A 23,179-nucleotide genomic window follows, 5' to 3' on the forward strand; every position below is an offset into this window, starting at 1 on the left:
TAACTTAGTTTTTTGCAGTTCTTTAGAATGGACAAACTTGGGGACGTAAAAGGCTAGGTTAAAGAATATCAGTGGCTATGATTTTCCTAAGCTTGGTGGTAGTCAGTTTTGCTGAAAGTGAAGCTGAACTATATTTGATAACCTGACGCGTTCATTCTCTGTATATTTATTTAACAATGTGCTGGGTTCTGGGAATACAATGGTCCCACCGCCCCCATCTTCAAGTTGCTTCCAGTCTGGAGGAAGAAAGAACATGCAACACAGAGCGGTCAGTGCAGCAGTGGCTGCAAATGGCGACCAACTCAGGTCTGCCAGGCCTTACCTTCACTGATTTCAACCAGGCCTGGGGTGGACAGCTCCAGGCCAGTTTTGACTCATTTCTAGCTAACAGCCCCAGGCCATGCAACTTGGCTTTCCACGCTTGGGCCCACCCAACACTGAAGAAGCCCTGGTACCTACACAGCTTGCAAGTGCTGGGGGATCAGCACCCCTGGGCAACCTTCACCAATGGGGATTGAGCCAGTGGGTAGATGCCTCCGTTCCATCCTTCAGGTGAGCATGTAGAAATGGCCCAAGAAATGGCCTTTCAGTCATTTCTTGGGGGACACAATGAAGTCAAGCTCGCACCACCAGCAGCAGCAAATTAGATAATGTACCCCGGTTTTGCTTTTCTTCCTTTTCTGTTTCACTCTCCATGCTCCCTCATTCCTGCATCCTGGAAATGTTTTCCAGATAAACTATCTACACCCAAACCTTTGTCACAGCTTTTACGTTCAGAGGAATCCAAGCCAAACAGTGTGCTATAGATGTCACTTGAGGAACATCTGACCTGCTCTTAGGGAAATCAAAGGAGGCTTCTGGTATTGTATAAACAGACTGCTGCCTATGAGAGGGTGCAGGGTGAGTTTAGAATTGGAAAAGTAGTCCCTGCTGAGTTCAGCCAGAGGCTGGGAAATGCATGGCAGGCTGTGGGAACTGCAAGCAGTTTAGACAGAAAGTTTATCCCTTCAAATTAGATAAATATGTGTATGGAATCAGATGGAAGAATTCTTTCCCATTCTTATGACAAATTCAAGAGCTACCTCTTTGGCATGAAGAAGTATGATGAAAAAAATGATTTTTTTCAAAGCATATTCAGGTTTTGGGGTGGTTGAGGCAGAGAAAGCAAATGAAGGCCACAGAACACCAGGCAGAATCCCTCTGAGCCTCAGTTTCTTTATCTGTAAGATGAATCTAGGTGTCCCAAGCAGAATCGAGTGTCTGGTGCTCCTTTTGTCACAATGCAGCTAGTCGTTGAAACCTAATCAATCCAGTCAGGAAAAAATAAACATGCTTGGCCAAACCTCTTTTGACCAAATTAACAGACTACATCCATTTAGCCATCTCTTGAAAATTCATCCATAAATCCCTTCTAACAGTAAGATATTCCAATTTAACACAGCAAGGCTAGGAAGGGCATAGGGGTAAAATGCAGAGGGGCTGGAAGTGTAACTGTACATTTTGACATTAAATGAATTACATGGAAATTATATGCAAATCATTATGTAAATGTGGCATATGTTGTTTTTGAGTTAACAGCTTGGACACTTTCAATAATTACAGCATTTTTCAGGGTGAATTAAGAGCCCCAATAAACTATATTTAGGATCCCCTTCAGATGAACAGGATTTAATGGCCTTTGTCTTTCATTTTAAGTGGCTCAGGTTGAGAGAGAAACATGAAATTCTCTCTCTTAGCTCTAGAAAGGCCATTATGTATTACATAATATTCTTTAGAAGACAACAATGATCTAGGACAATTAATAAGCACATTAAGGCAAATAGTCTTTGAAAATATGAACTTCTCAGGAGATTACTGCTTTATCTTATTTTATCCTTCTGTACCTTGCGAACAGATGTAAAAGATTACAATGAAATATCCTTCTCTCTATTGCATTATTCTTTCTATAATTTAAGAAATGGAAACCATAACATCCCATAACAAGATGCTCTGTCTTTTGCTTCCATTGTTCCTTCTGATAGCGTAATTGCTTGGAACACCTCTACCTAATTTTCTCATCTAAAAAGGAGATATCAGAGGTTTTGTTCTTTCTTTCTCTTGTAAAACATCCTCAAAATCTTTATTTTCTGAAAAAACTCAGCCATACCCTATGCAGGGTTTATCTAGCTAAGGAAAGAGTGAACTTTTCAATTGCCTTTGCAGGACTAGATAATCTGAATAATCTGATTATACAACCTCTAGAAATGCTGGGATAACATTTAATGAACAGCCTTTTAAATGAAGAGCCAAGCTTGCAAAAAAAAAATTATATATATATTTATATATATACGTACACACACAACACAGGTATATACCTATAAATACATGTGTGTGTTCATATCATATCAGCAAAATCTCCAAAGGCTTAGAACAAAGAAAGAGTGGGAATCTTGAAACTGTATATGAACTAATGCTGTAGTTGTTCCAGGATGGGATTCAGTGTCATGAGTCTGAGCAAAATAGGAACCTGGGGATTGAAATTGAGGTTTTTTATAAGCATAAAGTCAGGTTATTAAAAAAGCTGCCCCCTCAGTGATAGGATGGACTAGGAAATCTGCCCTCCGACAAAGAGAGACAAAGAAGTCTGTTTAGAACTGAACTTAGGTGGAAAAAATTGTAAATACCTCTCCCAAGAATTCATAACAAAAATACCATTCTCACTTTTGTTGGGGCTCTTCTGGAACCCCCAAATTGGAAATACCTGCAGAGGGCACCTGTCAGAAATTTAAAAAGCAGCTAGAAGGACACATTCCCAAACCAGCCCTCACAAGATTCCTACCAGTTAAAGCCTACTACAGATGAGGTCATAATGCAAAATTACAAAACACAGGAGGGAAAAATGAGCCTCCTGTGTACTCAGAAAGTTGGGCCTCAGATTGTTCTTCAAGCAGCTAGAAATGAAGGGGCTGATGACCTAAAAAGAGAGTCACCTCTCTACCACCTAGATATATAAACCCTGCTAACTGCTTCACTCCCCCATGCATGTGGTTTCTGGTGGAGGGCTCTCAGTAATCTCCATATGGAGAATCAGGCAGAAAAATGAGAAAAAGGGAAATCTTCATATCTGTTATTGTGGGTGTAAAGGTGGTTGTAAGTTCCAAATCCCCAACCCTCCCGTCCAAAGTATCTGCCCACCTGGAAGTCCATCTCCTCATACCCAAAGCAGTTCTCAGTGCACCTCACCCCCAAGAGTGTTCAACCTGAAACATCCAACCCTGAAGGAATGGATTAATAGAAATAACAGAATTTTATGCTGCTCAATTGGTTTTTTAGGCTGGACTTTTGGGCATGGAAATCAGGCCACAGAATCAAGTTTTCTGTTTGGTGGTAAAGCTAACAATATACAACAGAAAGAAAAATTCTGGAGAAATATAGGTTCCTGGGGCAACTAGGTCTTATGAGTGACTGATAATTTCCTCTCCTTATTGAGAAGCCTTCAGTGAACCAACACTCCACTCTAAAACAAACTCAGTCTCCTTGGTCTGTTTTGAAGGACCTTGAGGATTTTACTCCAATCTGCTTTTCCAGTCATATCACCCAGTGCTCCATGTAAACTGGACAAATAGCTGTTTTCCAAACTCAGGTTGTCCTTCTCTGCTCTCTGCACCCCGCTTTTCCACCCCTTTTCCATGTAGTCAAGGAATAGCGATTCCTCAGGTCCTACCTCCAGTGCCTCTTCCTCCAGGAAGTCTTCCTCATTTCCAGACCTTACCTACCTAGAGACTGTACCACATTCTGCACAGGCCTCACTTCCATCGCTTGTCAGTTTCACCTTACATTTATAGTTACTGGTGCACCAGTGGGATCCTCCCCTCTAGCCTGGAGATCATGAAAGCTGGATCCTTGGGGAAAAGTCTATTGAGTTATTGGAAGTGTTTCATGGACCAATTCTGAGAAAAGGTAAATATCACAAGACAGTGCCTCATGATGGATTACACACACACACACACACAGGATATCAACTTTGGAAACAAAGTGCCCTGAATGCAGTGAGAAATGTCACCAAGGACACAACTGGCAGGACTTGTGGGATTCAATACATGGACAGACAGATCCCCCAGTTCTGCTTTTAGAGAGAAAGTGAATCAAGGGAAAGAGTAGAAGGTCTCTGCCCTTGCCATACTCCCAAAATACATACAATTTAAGTTAAAAAACAAGTACTTGGTAAACAAATGCCGCTTCCAGATAAGTCCCTTGGGCTTCCTTCCTGAGATCACTATCTGTCTGTAGCCCATAGGTAGAAAGCCTGCTGCGTTCCTTCCATTCCAGCTGTAGCTGCCCCAGGCCTTCCTCACCTGATACTTGGACCTGGCAAAAGTCAGCTTCCTCTTATCCATCTGCTCCCATTTCTCCTCCCAGCCCGCCCTATACTGTGTAACACTGAGATCACCAACTTAATTATCACGGCACTGCTGGGTTCCAAATCCTCCCCAGAAGCTCCCCAGCCTCTTCATGGTAGAGCATTGAAGGTCTTCCCTCATTGGACCTCAAAATATCTGTCCATCGTGGTGGCTACTGCTTCCTGTGTAAGCCCAGCTCTGTCCCAGCTGGCCCGTCAGTGTCCCCTGAACACTCTGCAGGTGGCTGTGCCTTCCTGTGGTGTCACTACCTTCTCTAACTGCCCATTTCCTGCTAACCATCCCCAATGGAGCCAACCTTCTGAGACCAGTTCCAAGTCCTTTTGTAGATGGGCCTAAACTCTGCTAAAACCCTCGGGAAGGGTGTCATCACCATGACCTTTATGTATGGCCAATCTTCCCAACAAAAGTGGAAGGCCATTGTGCCCTCATGTCCCTCTTGGCCTAGCATGAGCTTGACTTCCTGTGGGACATCAGTGACTGAAGTCTTGAGTGGATCTGTGTTTCCAGTGTTTCAGGCATCCAGGTGCCAGCTTCTCTACTCACACATGAACTGTGCGATTATGCATTTAACATTTTTCTTTAAACTGACTCTCTTTTTAAAATCTAGGTAGATAAAAGGGCACTTGTTTATCACTAACCATAAGTGGGAAATGAATATCATTCGGAAGAAAAAGTTACCCTAAAAAATAAATGTAAATATAAAAACAATAATAATAGTAAATTCTAGTTGAACATAATTGCTTGCCTAAACCTCTGCAATGAAAGCTTCTCTCTTGTCTTGAAAAACGGAGACTAACAAGTGTCAGATGAAGTGAAGGGCTCACCATCAGCAAACTGAGAGTTCTATCTCCATGTAATGGGTGGTGTTGAAGGAACAAACAAGAGACAAGCTCTTAGTCACCACTGATTCAAAGTTCCTTATTTTCAGGCCCTAAAATCATCTTGCTTCCTCCAGTGCTGCATTTTTCACATATGGCTGAGGGGACAGTATCCTGGAAAGGATGCGTGGTACAGAATATGCGAGACTCAAATTCTAACCCCATCTCTGTCCCTAAATGGATGAGTGATCTAGGGAAAGTAACCATGGTTCTAATACTCAATTGTCTTGTAAGCAAAATAACACTAACACAAGGGTGTGTTAGAGGGCTGTGGTTGAGCTAAGACATATGAATGTAAAGGAACCAGCCAAGTACCCGCATGTGGTAGAATGCTCCATCCATGGCAGCCCTGTTCACTCTGGCTGCTGGTGTTTTATCAGGAGCATATGACATCAAAGAATACCTCCAGAAGCAGAAAAACAGATGGAACCAAGGCAAGTGCTATCATGAGCCAAAGAGAGAAGCAAAAGCTCTGTCCAACAACAGAGCCAGCAATGCTGTAGTTTCTCATTCACACACTGATTTGGAGAACGCAGCCAAGAACAAGGAAATTGATGGGAAATGTGCTGGTGTGGTCTACAGGCACCTTTTGTGGGGTTGTCAAGTCTTTGTTGGCAACGAGTTCTTCCAGCCAACGCACTCTCCTACCACCGAGCAGTGGTTTCCTCAATGAGGCTCCAAGGGAAGCAGGGAATGGAAAGGACAAAATTCCAGGAGTAGGGGAGCTGCCCTCAGAACCAGAGGAATCAGGGAGAGAGAGAGACCCAAAAATAGGAGAGGCCTGGGATGACAATTCCCTCACCATCACCCCCTCCAACCTGCCCCAACCCTGAAATCACAGAAGTCATACAGAGATAATGTATGCTTTTAATGTTATATGTATGTATATTTAAATGTAAAATATGTATATAAAACCTAAAGTAACCAGGAATGAGTGACTCTTTTATCTGAACTCATGGCAAATTCTTCTCCCTCCCCAACAGCACCCTCATGGGGGAGAGAGTAGGCGCCATGGAAGAGCCTGGCTGCCGGGCTGGTCTTACCTGATGCAAGCTCACTCTGCTCACCTGGAGAGAAACTCAGGCCTCTCATCTTCATGATCCTAGTAATTTCTGAAAGGTATGGTCCATCCTCATTTGAGCAGGGGTCCTTCACCTCCAAGCCTCTACTCATTCACTCATATTACACAAACAGACCAACAGAGTACATGGCCCCAGAGAGAAACGGGATGGATGGTCAGGTGTGTTAATGGGCTGGTTACTGGTTTTCTCCATGATACTGTGGCTCAATTAAAACAACTTGTCATTGAAAAGGTCGAACTTTAGATATTAATTGACTACCCTACAAGGAAATATCCATTTCCCTGTAAATGGATTCACCAAATATTAGGTTTAAGCTAAAGCCATAAAGTATGCAAAATTTGATATCAAATACTTATTTGGTGAAATAAAAATCACTCTGTGATTTCTATTCCTCGTGGAGTTTTTGGTGATCTCATGACACTCGATTTTTCTGCCAGAAATAAGTGAGAAGGCCTCAGACTGCCAAAATGTGATGATGGATAATGGTGTTTTTTAGAGGACAGGAATTAGAGAATGAGGAGGTAAAGATGTTTATTTTCTTTTATCATTCCAATTAGTTGTACAAAAGTTGAAAACAGAAGAGAGCATTTGTAGAGGGGAGAAAAACACTATTATGCAACAACAAAGACAAAAAAGCAGAACTATATGAGTCAAACAAAAATATAATTTACATTGGGTAACATTGCTGTCCTCTGTGAAATTGAAATGATTTACTTCAACATAAGTATATTTTACATTAATAGTTGGCTTCAGTCAATTCTCTGTGAAAAGAAGAATCAAATTCTCATAGATCAACAAAGTCCCAAGGGTCGAAGGACCAGTTTGAGAAATCCTGTTTGGAAAAGTGTCAGAAGCTGTTGTATTAAAATAGTCTTGCAGGTAGTGGTGAAATGAATGATCTGAGGCCCTAATGTGTACCTTAAAGGACACGACTCTACATGCTGGGAATGGAAAAGGCACAGGACTGGAAAATCCAGGCCCTTGAGCTCTGCCCCTTATTTCCCATGTGACCTTGGACAAATTCTTGAACATGTCTGAGCTTGCATTTTCTCCCCTGGAAAAGGGAATTGGACTTTTTCAGCTGTTAGTCTTTAAGGTCTCTTTCAACTCCAGTATTTTTATTGAGGAGCTCATGATGTGTTAGCATCATCTGTGTTGGTTATAAAACCAGAAATGGGGCTTGTTGGATTTAGGCATTCCTTATCCCAGAAGTGAGCCTAGTTTAAAGATCATTGCACTTAGGGAACCAAAAGAAGAAGTGAGAGACTAATGAGGGGATTGGTCAGATTATCTAGTAAGAAAGGGCCATGTTCACACACAGGCCAGGCCTTAGGGAGGGGCAGCTGGAGAGGCCAGTGTGGTGGTAGTAGTGTGACAACACAGATGAGGTGCTGCCATGAGGTGGACTGGGTGACCCCAACAAGTCATCCATTCCACCCCATTGCCAGCCAGCTCTAGAGGCAGGATTTGGTCTCATTTGGAGAGCTGGTAGATTTCTCTATACAAGCTCTCTTCTGTGGGACAGTGGTTAATTTTAGAGTCTGTGTTTGTAATGGCCTTGATGATAGGCTCCAGGACTTACAGGCTCAGCACCCACTATTGGCAATATGTTAGGTACTTCGAATGAGACACAAAGGCACATGTCTATGATTAAATGAATAAATGAAGCAAAAAGATTAAACTCTTAACACTGTCACTAGTATTTGCCTATTAAACAGAGATCAAACACCCAACTAGTCACCAAATGATGGGGAGGACAATTGCAACCAATAGGACCCAGTTTCACAAGCATTTTGATGATGGTGTGGATTTCCTGTACATGGAGTACTGAAAAGTGAAATTCAAGACCTATTCCCTCAACCCCACGAGTGTGTGTGGCCCCCTAGAGGTTCTTGGGACAATAGTATGAAGGCACATGGTAGATTAAGAAGTATCCGGAGCCCAGATGGCAAAGGCCCAAACATTTTCATGAAACTATCGGAAGAGCACCATGTGTTTGCAAGGCAGTGTCTTGACAAATGAAAACATTCCGTTTAGGTTGCAACTATTTTTATCTCTACAGAGAGAATATAAGGAAGAATGAATGATTTACTCTTTAATTTTTGCATGTTTCAATTCTGTTTTGTCATAACTTAACATCAAAGACCCATTCTTGACATTGTTCCATGAAACAGCTAGAAATGCAGCAGCCCTTATGCAACCAAGAGGACAGAAGCTATCTATTAAGGATGGGAGAGCAGAAAAATCGAAAGAGCTGGGCCTTGTTACAGTCCTGCAAAGCAGCTGTATCAACCTTGGACTGTAGATTTCTGGATTTTGTTTTGTAAGAAAATAAATTCCTATACGTTTAAAGCTCTGTTAATTGAGTTTCTGGTCATTTGTAGCTGAGCACATTCTCAACTGATACATATTTTTTGAGTTGTGTGTGTTTGGTATCATTAGATAAATGAGAAACACTTGGAAAATAGGAGTGGTCTATGAATCCTGATTACTGTTACCATAATATTGCCAGTGAGATAGCATGACTAAGGGGGGACGTGGGAAGCAAAAAGAAAAAGGAGGACAAACAAGGATTCAGATCATTCTCAACCTGAGTTAACTAGTCTTGGATACCAAGGGTTCTTGGCAGTGAAGAAAGAACATAATCTGGAATTACGTTAGGGACCACGCGATTAGTCCATTTATAAATACGCAAATTAACATTCTTATTTTGCCAGCTTTTCATATTTTCTTAAAGTAGTTTCCTTTCTAAAAAGTAGGGTAGCACAGAATTTCCCTGTGACTCTGTGTCTATTCCCTTTTCTTAACTGATTTATTTTCCGTTTTTTAAAACAGATCCCATGGATTAAGAATATCCACTTTATATATCAATATTTATAAATAAAATACCCCTAGAAATGTCATCTGTGTCTGTTTCTGAATATGTGAATATTTATTCATTTGGTATCAAAATATGAATCTATTTAGTAATGGGTTAGATAAATGAAGGAATTTTGGAAAGATGGCAGCAACAAGGGTATAGTTTTAATCTCTCCAAATCCCAACCTAAAAATAGAGAAACTCTATGGAAAAACCTATAGCCAAAAATTTCATAATTTAACTAGGTGCCAAGTATTCTCATGAACTCCAAAATGCAACAGAGGAGGACAAATCAATAACAACCAGAAGAGTTTCATGGGATCTTTAGGAAGGAGCAGAGGGAAGCAATAGGGCATCTGATAGATCTGAAAACAGAAGATCTTAAAATAATCAAGTCCTTGCTAGAAAGCACTAAGGGCCAATAAGAGAACAGTAGCTATAACCGGGAGCAATTTGGCCAACCCAATAACATTTGAGTGTGAGAGATCCACAACAGGAATATCAGAAACTTGTCTGTTCCGACTCCCTTTTCGGAGAAGCCCCATATTTTAGAAATAGCTGATAGGAATAGAATCAGAATTAAGCAGGAGCTAGAGTTAACAGACACAAAGGAAGGAGAAGATCAAAAGAAAAACGTGGAAGAGGGAAACAGCCAGTAGATGTCACCATATTTTTTTTAATGCTACAGAAAGCAGCTACACATCCTTCTAAAAGTTCAGGAAAAATAATTTCATATAAAAATGATAAGTGATAAAAAATATAGAAGTTAAATTCCATGCAGAACTATTAAAGGAGAGAGAGAGGGAAATGTACAGGATAATGTTCCTAGAGACAATAAAACTTGCCTGAAAAAATATGCGCACAAACCAATCAAAACTGTAAATTTGCATTTCAAAATAAAGACAATAAGAAAATATACAATATGAAAAAGAATAAGATAAATCAGAATATTAAAACTTGGAAATGAGGTGAACAGAAATAGAAATAAAAGGAAAATAATTTCAGAAATGAAGATTAAATTAGAAGAAACACAAGAATGAATAAATACAACAGTTTATGCCCTAAGATAAAAAGAAGTATAAACAGAAAAATATAAAAGCAAGGAAGAACAATGTAAAAGATTTGAGATGAAATGAAAAATATTGAAGACAAGAAACAAATATCCAATATACATACAACAGGAATACCTGTAAAATGAAACCAAAAAAAAAAAAAGAGAGAGAACAAATACTTAATATTATAATGAAGAAAATATTTCCTGGGGAAAAAAAAGATTTGAAACTACACATTGAGAGAATATACTGTGTACCTGAAAACATTGACCCAGAGCTCCCATATCAAGACTTATTCTAGTAAAATGATGGACATTAAGAAAATTAGAGAGACGGGCAAAGACAGAGAGAAGAAAGAAAACCTTTGGACATCTAGAAAAAACAGCAAGTGGCTGATAAAGGAAAGAAATTTAGATCATGATCAGACGTTTCAACAGCAGTACTTTATCCAAAAGATAATGGAGTGATATATTTAACAAATTCAGGGAAAGAAAATGTGAGTCAAGGATTTTATATTCAATAAATTGAGCTTTAAGCACAAAGGGCACACACAAATATTACCAGCATGGAAGAATTCAAAAAATATTGTTCCCATGAACCTTTCCAGAAGAAGTTTCTAGAAAACAAACTTCAGACAACCAAATGATTTAAAAGACATCAACATGAGGACTGATGATGAGTCTTGACCGTATAGTTACTTATAGAAATCAGGCTAAATAAGGTCTAAAATGAAAGGAATATGGTATGTAATGGCTATATGTGCAAGTGATAATGATAAATATAACTATAGAACAGGACAAAGAACAAGAAAGGCAGAAGAAGAATTGTTAAAACTTTTTCTCAATAATTATGTTGTTGTTGGTAGTATGAGGTGTACTTCTGAAACTGGTTGTGTAATGTGGGGTAAAGTAAATGAGAAATGTGGGATGTCCTGAATTTTATCATTCCCTGTGACCTTGAGAATCAGAGTTCTTGGTATGGGATAAAAGAAATAAAGATGTATTATAGAAAAGGTTAATTTAAGTTTAAATGTTGTATTTGAATGGGAAATATCAGTATAGACCTAGGAGGCCCACTAAGGAAGCTTGGAAAGAATGACATCACACCACCCAGATTGGGATCTTGAAATTCCATTTCCCAAAACAGAAACCAGGGTTTTCTGGAGAAATGACTGATTCTAGGTCTGGGTTGAGAAATGTAAAAAATGAGCCTGGAATATCTTGTCACACCAAATATCAAGAAAACATTGAAAGACTATAACCATGTGCAAAGCACTCAAGAGCTGACTTTGAAGAGGCTCCTATTGGCCAAAAAGTGGACAGTTTGTGCTTCAAAAAGGATGATAATTGTGAGCAATTGGATCCTTTCAAATTTAATCCAATAGATGAGTTCATAATATTTTAGGAAAAAATTTATTTTCTAATAGTTTTGCATTATAGAAAAATTGTGAAACTAATAGAGCTCCCACATCCCCACACCCAGTTCCCTTTATTATAAACATATGACATTAATGTGATACATTTGTTACAATTACTAAACCAACGTTGATATGTTATTTTTAACCGAAGTCCCATACTTTTTCAGATTTCCTTAGATCTTAACTACTGTCCTTTTCCTATTTTAAGAGCTACCCATCATCTCTCCTTAGGTTTCTCTTGGCTGTAGCAGACTTCCTTTGTATCTGAAGACCTTGACAATTTTAAGGAATACTGGTCAGTTATTTTATAAAGTGTCTCTCACTTGGGATTTGCCTGATATTTTTGTCATGATAAACATGAGTTCATATTAACCTATCAGCTCTAGTACATTACCACTTGGAACATTCTAACCTTCTCCTCTTGCTTATTTGTAACCTTCCACTCCAACTAGGAGAAAGCGATCTCTCATCATCTGCCATCTCTTTATTAAATTGTTCAGTTCCACTATTTGGGTATAATAGTTTCAGAATTGTCAACCTATACCTCTTCAAGAAATTACTTTAACAACTAGAGAACAGTGCTTCTGTACAGTTACTTTTGGCTTAAGTATCATAGACTCCACTCATTTCCAGTGCTGCTTAGGTCAGCACCTTTTTCTTCATCCTACTACAGTGAGGTTGTTTCATACATTTATAATACAGTTGTATTTTATTTTGTCACATTCTTTATTTCATCCAAGGATTTTCCAAATTCCTAAGTGACTTTTGTTTTAATATGTACACATGATGGTACACTCCTGGTACTATGAAGTTCTATTGTATCCACTATCACAATATTAAACAGAATAATTTCACTGTCCTAAAAAAAAGCCTCTGTGCTTCATCTATTCAAACCTTCTCTCCCCACTAAAACCCCATGTAACTCCTCATATATTTACTATCTCTATAGCTTTGCTTTTTCCAGAGTATCTTATGAATAGAATCATACAGTAAGTAGTCTTTTCAGACTAACTTCTTTTACCTGGCAATAATCTTCAACATTGCTGAATAGTATTCCATAGTAAACCATAGTTTATCTATTCACTTATTGAAGGATATCTTGGTTGCTCTTGGGTTTTAGTGACTATGAATAAACCTGCTATAAACATTCATGGGCAGGTTTTGTATGTACATAAGATTTCAAATCAGTGGGATAAATACCTAGAGGCACGATTGCTAGATCTCATGATAAGACTATATTTAGCATTGTAATAAACTGCCAGACTGTCTTCCAAAGTAGCTGTACCATTTTGCATTCCTTCCAATAATAAATGAGAGATGCTGTTGCTCCTTATTCTTGTCAGTATTTGATATCTTCAGTTTTTTAATTCTAACCATTCTAATAAGTATGTAGTGGTATCAATCCATGATGACAAAAGATGTTGAGCATTTTTCGTATGTTTATATGCCATCTGTATGCCTTCTTTGGTAAGATGTCTGTTCAGATCTTTTGCCCATTTTGTAATGTAGTCTTTGTTTTCTCATTGTTGAGCTGTAAGAATTCTTCATATATTTTGAACAGAATTCCCTTACTAGATATATGTTTTGTAAATAGTTTTACCCAGTATGCCTCTTGCTTTTTCATTCCCTTCACAGTGTTTTTACAGACAAGGAAATTTTTCTTTTATTGAAGTCCAACTTATTTTTTATTTCTTTCATAAAATTGCACGTTTGATGTTTTTCCTAAAACTCATCATCAAGTCCAAGGTCTCATAAATTTTCTTCTATATTTCCTCCTAAAAGTTTTATAGTTTTGCATTTTACATTTAGGACTATGATCCACTTGTTTTGAATTATTTTTTGTGTAATGTATCCAGGTTCATATTTTTTTACATACAAAAGTTGTAAAGTCCCAGCATCATTTGTAGAAAAGACTGTCTTTTCTCCACTGAAATGCCTTTGCAACTTTGTCAAAAATCAGTTGACTGTAATTATGTGGGTCTGTGTCTGAGCTCTCTATTCTGTTCCATTGATTTATGTGCCTATTTTTTTGCCATTCTATCTCGATTACTGTAGCTTTATTGTAGGTTTTGAAATTGGTTAGTCTGAGTCCTCCAAGTTTGTTCTTCTGTATTGTGTTGGTTATTCTACCTCTTTTTGCCTTTCTGTACACATTTTAGAATCGGTTTTTGGTTTTGTTTTTTTTTTTACATGGCCAGGTACCAGAAAATGAATCCGGGTCTCTGGTATGGCAAGTAAAAACTCTGCCACTAAACCACTATGGCCCGCCCTAGAATCAGTTTTTGACATTTAAAAAACAGCTTGCTGAGACTTTGGGATTATGTTGAATATAGAGCTCAAATTGGTAGAATTGGAAAATTAATAATAATGTTTTCTAATCCACAAATATGGCATATCTCCTCATTTATCTAGATATTCTTTGATTTCTTTTATCAGTGTTTGTAGTTTTCTGCATACAGATCCTTTACATATTTAGATTTATGCCTAAGTATTTCTTTTTTTGCACTTAATTTCTGTCTTTCTTCTATTTCTTCCTTTCTTTTTGTGACAATTCATAATGACATTTTTTAAAGCATGCTAATTGATCACCTTTGGAAACTAAGTCACTCTCTTTAAAATTGGTACACAGATAAGGGAAGAATTAAGCCTGCATATCACCTTCCAAATATAAATTATTCCACTAGGCAATCAAATACAGATGAGGGGAGCAACTCTTTATAATAACATTTCTACTAAATGAAAAAAATATTTGTATTGAACATTACCATTTTGCAAACTCAAATAAATTTAAAGCTCTAACCATTGATAGTTGGTGGCTGCCAATATCACAAAAAAAGGGACAACAACCCTCATGTACCTCCTGAAAAAAGAGCACCTATATCCTTACCAAAGAGATCAAACGCAAGTCCAAACCAGCCTCTCAATCCAATTACAGAACAAAAACGGGGGGAGAAATCTATGCTGATCAGCTCCCCAAGCCTGTACCAACAAAACTCAGTCTATGGGAATATCTAAGGTCAAATGTCCTAGGTTCTTTGGTGGAAAAATTTAAGGAAAAGAAAAGGATGGAGAAAGAATCTGTAGGTTAAAAGAGAAGTTAAAAATGCCAAGACTAAGGTTTAGTGTCTAGGGATGCCAACTTGACTAACGAGAGCTATAAAGAAATACAAAGATGTGACAATTACAAAAGTCCAGATATTGGGGACGAAGGTTGGAATGGGCTCAGAAAAGTTCTGCTGGGGTGACTGGCAAAGTTATATTTATTGGTCTGGGAAGTGATTGCATGATATTTATATGGTAATAACTCCTTAAACATTTTTGGTGCTTTCTTTTAAAATGTTGTGGTTTATTTTACTTTAAAACGTTTAACCAAAAACATAGGAAAAAGAAAGAAAATGGTCTATTTGAATCTTCAGAAAGATCCAGTCAGTGATAAGAAGGTTACATACACTTATAAGTCATGGGTAATAAGTTAAACACTTTCTCCGCATATAGAAGCCAACAATATTGAATTCGGCTTACAGAGCACTCTACCAAATATGCATATGTCATTGCTATTCTGAGATCCTGAAGGGATCCTTTGTTATGCGTCACTGTGTGTCAAAGAAATTAGCAACTGGAGAAAAAAGAAGAGAAGGAAATAAACGTACACAAAGAGCCCAAATGCAGTAGCCTATCCTCCTGCTAAAAGATTTTTCAAAAATCTGCCGAAGTTGAAAACGTCTCGAGTGCAGCTGATCCTCCCTTCCTGTGGGATATTACTTCATAATTGAATCACGCAAACTGCTGGGAAGTTTATACCCAGCCTACATTTTCTGTGATGTTAACCTATTATTCCTGGCCCCCTTGTGTACTTACATTATTCTCAAAGATATCTGTAAATAGTCCCTTACCTTCTACTTTACCAGTCAAACAAACATGTACAGGAGAAGTTGAATGCATAAATAGTCTCTGCTCATATATTTGCAGTTCAAAAGATTGGCCCACAACGGGAAGACTAGAGTTGAAATTTTTTCTTAGAAGTGTTTAGATATTCACAGGGGCAGAGATAAAAACGTCCATTGCAGAGGGAAAGCCTTGCCACTTTGTGTTTGCTATAGGTGATGACTACACTGCTGTTTTCATAAGACCAGTCATTATTTTGCTACTTTTTACAGGCATATAATAATTAGGATATTTGCAGAGACAGGCAAAAGCCAGATTCTAAATGTGAGTATGATAATCCTTTCTTGAAAGATGAATGTTTTTTTGAGCTTGCATTGAACTCAGAATTTAGCCAATGCCTTTCATTTTTTAGATGGGGAAACTGAGACGTAAAGAAAGGAATGAGATTTTTCCAAGGACAAACAACAGCAAAATAGTCAGAGGCAGGTTTTGAGGGCAGAGTTCTTTACTGTTGACCTAGTTGTATAGCTTCTGAGCAAAGATGACCTAAGAGATATTTTAGAGTATCCCGGAACTGAGGTGGGGGGAGGGGGAGGGGATTGTTAAGAATTTCCCTAGCAAAAGGGCTGGTTTTGGGACTTGTAATCCTCTGGGTATCAGGAAATACAATCAGGCAGCTTCCTTGTATTCAGAAGGAGTTGGTAAGCCTAGGGCTCACATTTTCAGGAAGGATTCAAGTCTCTATCTTTTAGTAAACAAGTCCCCTGGAAGTCAGGGACCCTGGCACCATTCAGAAACAAATGCTCAGCATAATCTGAGGCTAAAATAGGTAAGCGAATGAAGGCAGAGGATGGAAGAGGTCTACTCTGTGTAAAAGCATGGTCTTGGGAAAGCAATGGAGTCTCAGCCAATTTCATTTCAAGGACCAATACAGAGGGAAGAATCTTGGATCTCTTAAGATCTTGGGTGGATGTTGACAGGGCTTGGGGTCAGCCTGCTGCCAGTTAGAATTATCTAAATGACCAGAAGAGAATTATTTCAGCAGTCTCTTTTAGTTGCTGGAGCAGATTTTGGAAATATGTACTACACAATTATGACAGATTTCTGAGGACACATACTAAAAAAATAATTTCACCTCTGTCAACATCGTATAATCTTCCTTCCACTCTGGAGTGTCCAGAAAGTTAAATGTTATCAGTGGGAAAATTGTTCATATTAAAATCTTTCCAACTTTAATGTTGTTCCAAAGGAAACGACATCATTTATTTCCCTGTACTTTGAAAGCAGCCAAAATCCCTCCAGGTCAGAATCAAACAGCTGCAATTAGCCAACTAATTCAGACAAATGAGAAAGAGTTTATTTGCCCAAATTGCCCAAATAATTGGAACTTTGTAGACCTGGCCCCCAAAATGACATTTTCCAAAGTCTGAAAATTTGTGGCTATTCTTCTATAGGAAACAATATGTTGCACTATGTAATTTGGGGAGATGGTCTTTTTAAAATTTTTTTTGATATTAGATCAATTGGAAACCTGTGGCAGGAGAATTCCATGTGGGTAAGGGGGAAAGAAATCCAATTAAGTAGGAAATGCTAACAAGTTGCTTGAGTGAGCACCGAAGCAGGCCAGGATATTACATGTCCACAAAGAAAATATTAATTTTAAGCTCAAAGAAAAAAACGAAAACAGGAATTTAAGGGAGGGGGAGAATAAGAGAAAAGTGTCAGGATATTTATATAAACTGTCACTCCTATGTTTTCATGATGACTCATGCCCTCTAAGCAGTCAATCAACACTCTCTCTGATCACAGACTTCGCTCTGATTGAGTGGGGAGATGTTGGCCAAGGAGAAAAACATGTGCAAAATCTGTTAACCATGTGTGTCATTTCTGATGTCAACATGTAAGGAAATATGGTAGAAGCCTCAGGTTCGTGCTTTCCCACTTCGGCCCCAAGGATGAGCACTGTTGGATTTTCAAAAATATGTTTTTATTGTCGTTTTGTGGTTGTGATGGTGGTGGGGATGCTAAGGAACATACACAGGGTTCAGTGTCAGCCCAACACAAAGGAAACAAGACATCTGGTGTTGCAGGACTAATGCACTATCCGTAATGTGTGTGTAAATAACCACTGGGGATTTAACTTTATATTTCTTGCCAATGGAGAGCCAAAGACAGGCTCTTTGTTGAAACACTGGGAAATTTTTTTTGGAGGGGAGGTGGTGGTGGTTCTGGTCTTACTTTAAAGTCACTTTCCTGGCTAGGTGTAGAATTTAGGACAGCTTTTGCTGAAGGAGTCAATGAGACCACCCTTGGCAATTTCGCTTAGAGGATGCTAGGTTGGCAGTTGTGCTAGGGTAGTGGAGAGAACTGTGGCCTGATATTCAGGTTGGAACTGTATTATACTTGACCTGGGTGACAATGGAACCTTCTGAGCCTTGGTTTCCTGCAGAGTAAAATATTTGGCCTGGAGCAGAGCTTCTCAAGCCATAATATGAAAAAGTCACCTGGGGATCTTGTCAAACTAGAGATTCTGGTTCAGTTGATCTGGGATCTGCATTTCTGTTAAGCTCCCCGGTGATGTCCTAACTACTGGATCCCTCTTTGCCTAGCGAGGGTTTCAATACCATTTATAGAGGACATCTGATGTTCTTGTAGAGTACCACCCACCCTCCTGCTCCATTAGGGCACTCAGGAGTGGCGAATGCTGATTGTAACCCTCGGCTCCAAGGATGGGCCTGTGTTAGGTCCTAGCCGACCAGGGTACTCCATCTCTGTGGCAGGCTCATATGTGGGCACGTGACTCATGGCAGGTTAATACAACGTGGGGTTGTTACCTCTGCAAAGATCGTGAAAGGGGTGCTCTCATAGCCAGAGTTACTGAACTACAGCTAGGTTAGAAGTCAGAGACTTTGAGGAGCTATTTTATCACATCATGGAAAAGCCTAATTGAAGGTAAAGTTAATACGGAAGAAAGCAAAGCTGAGTGATCTAATGACATCATTTGAACACCTAGATTCAGTCATGCCTGAAGACAGATACCCCTGGCCTCTTCAGTTACTTGAACTATTCACTAATGTAACAGCTACAGATATGACACACTTATAAGTCTCATCTGCATTATCAATGTTTTCTCCATCACTTTTTTTTAATTTAGAAGTCAACAACAGATAGTAAATAAATCTTTTTGACTTGTGGGCCAGACAGTCTCTGCCAGAACTCCTCAATTTTACTGTTCTAGCACAAAAGAGCCACAGACCATAAAAGCATAAAATGAACAGACGTGGCCATGTTTCAACAAGCCTTATTTATAAAAATAAGCACACAGCCTGTAGGCCAGCACTATCCCTGGTCCACACAATCCACAAAGCCCTGATTTATGTTATTTGCCAATTTCTAACATATTGATACATCTAGCTGATTTCAAGCTAACAATGTAATGTCAGAATGGGGAGTTGGGAAGAGACGGGCACTGACTCTCCATTACATAGCAATTTCCACCTTACAACCTCAAGAACAAAGAGAATAGTAAAATGTCAAAAATAATTAGGAAATGATGAGTATTTATTACTTTCGTTTTGATACAAATTCTTTAGTTGTAAGTATATAAACTTTACTTTTTAATAATAGCAGTGTCTAACCCAGTTGACAAAATTCCTGAAAATTTAGCCGCAGGCTCTCGTGAGGCAACATGAGCTGCCTCCAGCAGCCCACAGTACCCTCTGTAACCATTTTTAAGTAGTTCAAAAGTGAAAAAATAGAAGCCCTGGTCCAAAGATATCACAACAGTAGATCAAAGTTTGGAAAGGGATTAACGACATCTTCAGGAATTGCAGTTTAAAATTCTAGTGTATTAGAAGAGTCCTTTTTGAAATGGTAATTCCTTGTACCTGAGTAGAAATGACAATTAAGATAATGTGTTAATTTTCCCCTTGCATCTGACAGTAATATTTTGATCCTGTTAATTATCCAGAGAACAGAAAATGTATATAATGTTCTAGCTCTGTGCGGAACTGACATGCTCGCTGCCTCATTAAATAGGCACACTTATCCTATAATTAGCTGCTTGGAATGCAATTTCCATTCCTTCCTAAATACAGCCACTAAAAAGTAAACCAATGTGGCGTTTCAGCACTGCTCCAATCAGTTTTCCCCCTTGGGAAAGCAGCCAATGATTATTTACTAAAACCTAGCCTCCCTTCAAACTCCTCTCAAAACTATCAGAAAATAGCAATCCGTTTGCTAATGATTTCTGACAGGTGAGAGTTGATCGATGCCTTAAGAACATGAAGAGACCATGTCACTTCAGCCCCTGCATGCTCGCCTCCGAAGGATAAACTTGTCGAAGTCACTCACTGAGCATTTTAATGAGAGTTCATTACATAAGGTCGACCTTTCCAGCGGGCAAGTCAATCCACCAGGGGAAAATCGTTGGCCCCAAATTATTTTCATAAACTAGGAAACAGGGTTTTCTACATAAAATTAGGGGGTGTAGGATATTACTTTCTTCTGAACAGAAACCGTGGCCAGTATAGCTGTGCATTTTACGAGGCATTCTAAGTTTAACCTTTTAAAGTGGCATGCCTCCCATCCTCTCCAGGAAAGCTAAGGAAGGAGATGAGTGCTGCCTTTTGGATGGTGGCATTTAATCTGTTACATTATCGTTATCTGCCTCTACTTGTGGTATTTTATAAGTTCCATGTGCATAAATCGTTTCTATCTTGTTATATTCCTATTACATGTCAGTGTTTCTGATCTCCTTTGGTATTTCAAGTAAGCATATTAGGCTGCAAATAACACTGGGCCAGGGGTCAGAACATCTGGTTCAGGTTCTAACTTGCTCTGGTTCCACTTGCAAGGCCTTGTAAAAGGCATGTAAGTTCTCTGGCCTTCATGTCCCTGCATCTGTGAACGAGCTCATTGGACCATCAAGGAAGCACTTTTAAGCCATTCTGCAGCACATAAGGGATGGCTCTTTTGCCTTTGGATTCCTGGCAGTCCTTAGCATAAGCACAGAGGGCCTCTTTCATAAGAAATGCTTAGGAACTGCACAATGGAATAATGGAATATTATTGGAATAATGGAATAATGGAGGAACATTCCCCCATTATTAGCAACTTCAGAAGAAGCTGTTATCATGTAGAGCTTGAGAACATGTGCTTTGGGGGTTCTGACTGCCTGGGTTTGAATCCCAGCTCTGCCCCTTCCCTACTGTGACTTTGGGTGAGATTATTTAACCTCTCAGGCCCTCAATTTCCATATCTGCAAAATGGGAGTGATAATAGTTCTTCATTGGATGGTTATGAAAAGTAAAATGAGTTAATATAAGTAGGTTTCTTAAAACAGTGCCTGGAATGATTATAGAGAATTTGCCAGACAATACACTAGTTTCCATGTTCCACATCCAGCATTTAATATTTCACAGGCCTATTTCTATGGGAAGGTTACAGTAATGAGAAAATGTAATTTCTCCCTTAAATCTTGCTTATATATGTAGAAATGATATGCAGGCCTTGCTTCAGATGCATCACCAATCTCTTGGGAGATGTCCCTTCTCCTTCTTTCTTCCTCTGTGGCTGGGATCTGCTTGTGGGAGCCACTGCATTGAGTGCAGGTGAGCCTGGGGCTTGGCGAGGACCAAGGCTTTGGGGTCTCAATTAATAATGGAACAGTTGAAAATCAAGTTAGGCCAAATTCATTGAGGTTGGGATGTAACAGGAACACTGTTTAATAAACCAAAGAACATTTTTAAATCCCTAAGATGGATATCCCCCCACAGTACTGTCTAGGGTTGCTGAAGAAAGAAGAAGTCCAGCTGCTCTCCTGGGTCCTTTGTCTATCAAAGCCAAAGTTCTACCTCTGAAGGGTCATCACATTTCCTCTTCTCTTTCAAGGGCATTGTAAGAGGTATCCTCAGACCCTCCTCAGGGGCTCTGTTCCCAAAATATGAGTGGAGTGACACAGTCTATCCTTCTGTGCACCTAGGAAGGCATGATCATGTTTCTTGATTCAAACTTTCATCCATTCCTCCATCATCTCAAATGTTCTCTCATTCAAACCTCCTTTTATTCTGGCATTCCCTTTCTTCAAGTGATCATTCATTCAGATATTTATTGAATGCCTTTTATGTGCCTGGTATCCTTTCAAGCATTAGGAATACAAAAGTGAACTAGGTAAAGTGGCTATCCATATGAAGTTTACATTCTGCTTTTCTAATGAAGTCCTAGGGGATGCCAATGCTGCTGGATCATGGACTATGCTTGGGGAAAGAAGGAATCAGAGAGTAGGATGCCTCCCAAATGACACACGCTTAAAATTGAAATGCTTTTCTTAATATCTATCACACCTTTCCACTTGGTACATGATACTGTAGTGGATCAAAAAGTTGTCAAGCACAGGGCACAGACTGTCTCCCAAGATTTCAGCTTATCTGCTCTTACACTCTATTCTTAGGAAGATGATATAGAATGATGCTTTTCTTTCCTAGAAGAATTCACATTTTAACCATATTTCTTACTGTAAAATTTAAGGCCATATCTTCTGATAAAGGATAGAGTGACCTACTAGGTGCTAACAGCACACCACTTTATCAGTTCTTTATTCTGTCTTTATTCATTCACTGAACAAACATTTATTAAGGGCCTACACTCTGCCACGCATTGTGCAATCTGCTGGAAATATAGTGGTGTAGACAACAGAGAAAACCCCAGTTCCCATGAAGCTTGAGTCCACAGCAGAGCCTGCCCTAGCCTGGGAGCTCTGAAAGGCTTCCCCCCTTAGGTAACACTCATGCTGAGATCCAAAAAATGAGAAGGATTTTACCAGGGAAAGGGAAGCAGGGAGGACAGTAAACTGAGGTAACAGTATGTGCAAAGGCCCAGGGATGGAGGAAAACAGCTTATTTGAGAAAGTGATAGTCAAGGAGCAGAGAAGACAAGGGGGAAGTGAGAAATGGGGCTGGAAAGGTTGGGAGCTAAACCATGTGGTCTATTTAGGCTGGCCCAGGATTTGGGACTACATCTGAAGAGCAACGAGAAGCTATTAAAAGGTTTAGAGACCTAGAGTCACGTTATCAGGTAACTGGCTGTAATGATTTCAAAGCTCTGAGTCGGGGGGACCCAAGTAGCTGTGAGTAGGTCAGTCAGGGGCTTCTGCAATGGCTCCACACAAGGGACAATAAAACTGGACAATATCTCCTCTTGGTACCCGGAAGGTACAGAAGAGATGGAAAGAACTGCTGCATGGCTTGACAGCATCTCAAGGAGGTCAAACACTCTGTGCCGTTGGATGTATCACTTGACTGTATCCCCCACCCCGTTCTGCCCAGGCTCAGCTATGTACCTGACCATTTTCTCCACTTTCAGAAAGGGGCTGTGGCTCTTCCATCTAGCAATGTTCACTAGATTCTAATTGGCTCAGCCTCAATCAGCCCCCAATCCAGTTAATGAGATAAAGAACAAAGATGAAACCATTAGGGAAACTGCAAAGCAATGCATGAAATAATGATTGCTATGTTAGTATAATCAAATCTGTAAGTGCTCAAAGTTCATGGGATTAAGACATGATAAGAGTGATGGTTATGTTCAGGTGTCATCTTGGCCAGATGATG

At 39.4% G+C, this 23,179-nt stretch overlaps 2 long non-coding RNA genes across 3 annotated transcripts; one reads left to right on the top strand and one right to left on the bottom strand.

The window, feature by feature from the left end:
* Positions 1–102: 102 nt before the first annotated feature.
* Positions 103–4,754, bottom strand: LOC143660308 (uncharacterized). Of its 2 annotated transcripts, none has more exons than XR_013163937.1 (3): positions 4,696–4,754; positions 460–1,300; positions 103–236 (listed from the first exon to the last, which is right to left on the bottom strand). It is a non-coding gene; the product is annotated as an uncharacterized LOC143660308 (long non-coding RNA). The 2 variants fall into 2 exon arrangements; XR_013163936.1 differs by lacking the exon at positions 4,696–4,754 and adding an exon at positions 2,701–2,759.
* On the top strand, positions 2,862–8,637 carry LOC143660310 (uncharacterized). The gene is made up of 3 exons (XR_013163938.1): positions 2,862–3,939; positions 6,262–6,397; positions 8,535–8,637. It is a non-coding gene; the product is annotated as an uncharacterized LOC143660310 (long non-coding RNA).
* The last annotated feature ends 14,542 nt before the right edge of the window (positions 8,638–23,179 follow it).

The sequence above is a fragment of the Tamandua tetradactyla genome, chromosome 16, assembly GCF_023851605.1.
Source record: "Tamandua tetradactyla isolate mTamTet1 chromosome 16, mTamTet1.pri, whole genome shotgun sequence".
Taxonomy (NCBI): domain Eukaryota; kingdom Metazoa; phylum Chordata; class Mammalia; order Pilosa; family Myrmecophagidae; genus Tamandua; species Tamandua tetradactyla.